The following is a 3,241-nucleotide window of genomic DNA, read 5'->3' as shown; positions in this document are numbered from 1 at the left end:
ATCTGCAAAACATAAAAATATTTTTAAAAATTTATTTTTATTAAAAATATCAAAAGAAAATATTTTTTTCCCTTCTTTTAAACATGTTTACTCCTAAAATATTATTTAGCCAATTTTTCTTAAATAAAAAAAATAAAATAATACAACATATATGAAGTATTTTTTAAATAAATAAAATAAACATTTTATTTACCAAAATAGGTAATTTGGAGCATTTTTACGAATTTTTATTCTATTACTTATCTCGTTTATAGTGTAAACAAAATAATACTGTACATATCTCGTTTATCTCGTTTATAGTGTAAACAAAATAATACTGTACATATCTCGTTTACACTGTAAACGAAATAAGACACATCATGAAATTCACGTATCACGTTTGCACACGTGTTATGACACGTAGCATATCTTGTTTACAGTGTAAATGATATATGCATAGTCTGATTTCGTTTACACTGTAAACGAGATAAGACTAAGACACACTTATATAAGTAACTCGTTCACAGCGTCTCAATTAGCACTTTCCTTCCTCGTTAACCTACATTTCTCCCTTTGTTGGATGTTTTCTTGATATTTTTGAGATACTTGGACATTATGGCGCGCGCAAATGCACGAGATGATGACATCAACTTCCTGAATGCGACTTGCACATCGCGGGAGTGACGACTTCCAAGTGTTGTTGTTTTTATCTTTTAAATAAATAAGTTTATGATTATAGTTATGGTACTTTTATAGATTTAGTATTGTTATACATGAGTAGAATAGATTATGATTTGGTAACATAAAATAGGTTAGTTGGCATGTTATTAACATTTGTTAGGTATGGAATGTATTGTTAGTAAAGTTAATTAATTAATTTAATTAATTTATTAACTGTTTATTACGTTTTCTTATTTCTTGAAATCGAATTTTATGTTTTTAATTTTAATGTTGAATATGCTAGAGAACTTGTTGCACTGGATATTTGTTGCAATGATGTTTGTTAAATTTTTTAAATGCTTGATTTTTAAAGTTAATTATTCTTAAATGTGAAATAATTTTTTATCATTATTTTTATCTTTTTATTCAAAATAAAAATCTTTACAATTGAAATAGATTTGTTATTGAAATATTTTTATATTTTAACAGAGATCACGTCTTCTACTTCCTAGACGAGTGAGCCACACTCTTACACCATCGGACGTCATTCTCTCTTACTTAAGGGAGGATGGCTTTGGCGACACGATGCAATTCAATGACTTTTTCTTTGACAACTCCTTGATTACTGCAGTCGTAGATCGTTGGCATCCAGAGACCTACACTTTCCACCTGCCTTGGGGTGAGTGCACCATCACCCTACAGGACGTTGTGTACCACCTTGGGTTACGCACTCACTGAGAGCTAGTGGTGGGTGCTTGCGTGATTTTCACACATGGTACCAGCACCCGACCTAGGAGTGGGTAGATGAGCTCCTTGGTGCCAAGCCTCCTCATGCTCAGCAGCATGGTGCCCAGAGGAAGGAGTCATTCTCCATCAAGCTGACCTCGCTTTTGGACCGAGTCCGGCATATGTTCGCTACTGCAGATGCAGCCACCTTCTGACAGTGCACGAGGTGTTACATCCTATTGCTGATCGGAGATTATCTGATGACCGACAAGTCAAACAATCAGGTCCATATTAGGTGGTTGCCACTATTGGATGACTTCAAGAGGTGCCACATACTGTCTTGGGAATCTGGTATGCTTGTCTGGATGTACCACTCCTTATGCTCTGTAACACATTGAGATACCACAGACATTGCTGGATGTACTCAACTGCTAGTCTCATGAATATATAGAGATTTTCTCAGTGGTGTCCAACAAGAGACAGATTCTAAGGTTTTCTCTGATCGTGAGATAACTAATTTCATTTACGATTTAGTTTCTTTTTATTTATGTAATTCGACCTCTTTTTGCCTAACTGTACTCTGTAGAATAGGGATAGTGTCTGATGAGTTGGACTGTATGAGGGACAGGATGAGACTACAAATGAGGTTGTTGTCTAATTGTCGATTATCTTGGGACATGGTGGGGCTAAACAGGTGTGCGCACCTTGAAATTTACGCACATCTCTAACAAAATAAAATATATACGATAGGCATTTATAAACAAAATAATCATGATAAATAATAATGTACACCACAATTAAACTTGACCTCACTAATATCTGAGATTCTACCAGAGGGTGACACGTTAGATCCAATGCACTATAGTGACTCGGTACAGCTGATAAGATTGGAATTAGTTGCGGGTCAGTCAGAAAATATCAAACTAATGCGTCCACCGGATTCTCTGATACAAACTCCTTATCATCATCATCCTCAGAAGAATCACTATCGTTGCTATCGGCAACATACTCCTCATCAGACTCGTTACTGTCCACGTCCATGTCTACCGTTGGACTAGCACAATGCAGCAGTGGTGGTGCAAGAGGTGAGTCATCCCTGGACAAAATTTGAATGGCCAAATCCACCGCCACCAACATCACCAACCTCTGTAGAAAGCTCCATCACTTGTTCCACTATGATTTTCCCGTGGATGTCAAACATGAGGCGCACATGCTCATCGCCATGGAGTCAAAACAGACGAAACCAAAAAATCCTATTTCCCATCAGTGCTGGCTACTTATACCCAACTCTTCCAATCTCTTTTATCCTACTAGCACTGATGTTCCTCAATATTAGACTTTAGCTCAGACAAAGAATTTGCTCTCCAAGTGTGTAACAAAATAAGATTATCACACTCAAATATCATCCCAGTGTCATTGTTTCTCATATGACAATTGAGATACATACTTACAACCACATATCCACTACCGCTAGATATTTTTTCTTATGTTTTGGAAGAAAAATGGAGGAGAAGTGAAGTGTTTGTGGAGAACAGAAATGGTTGCAGGTCATTTTATAGCTGTTCAAAATTTGTCATATTGTATCTCATTTACAGTGAAAACGTCATAACTTTTTGTTTATCTCGTTTATAGTATAAACGAAATATATTTTGTTTATACTGCAAACGAGATACGTGTTGATCGTTATCTCACACGTATGACGTTTGCAAACATGATACATCGACTTTGTGATGTGTCTTATCTCGTTTATAGTGTAAATAAAATAATCATTTACAGTGTAAACGAGATAAATAAACTAATACAAATCAGTAAAAACGCTCCAAATTATCTGTATTGGTAAATAAAATATTTGTTTTATTTATTTAAAAAATTCCAT

This window comes from Arachis ipaensis, chromosome B03 (assembly GCF_000816755.2).
Source record: "Arachis ipaensis cultivar K30076 chromosome B03, Araip1.1, whole genome shotgun sequence".
Lineage (NCBI taxonomy): Eukaryota > Viridiplantae > Streptophyta > Magnoliopsida > Fabales > Fabaceae > Arachis > Arachis ipaensis.
This window is presented reverse-complemented; position numbering follows the sequence as displayed.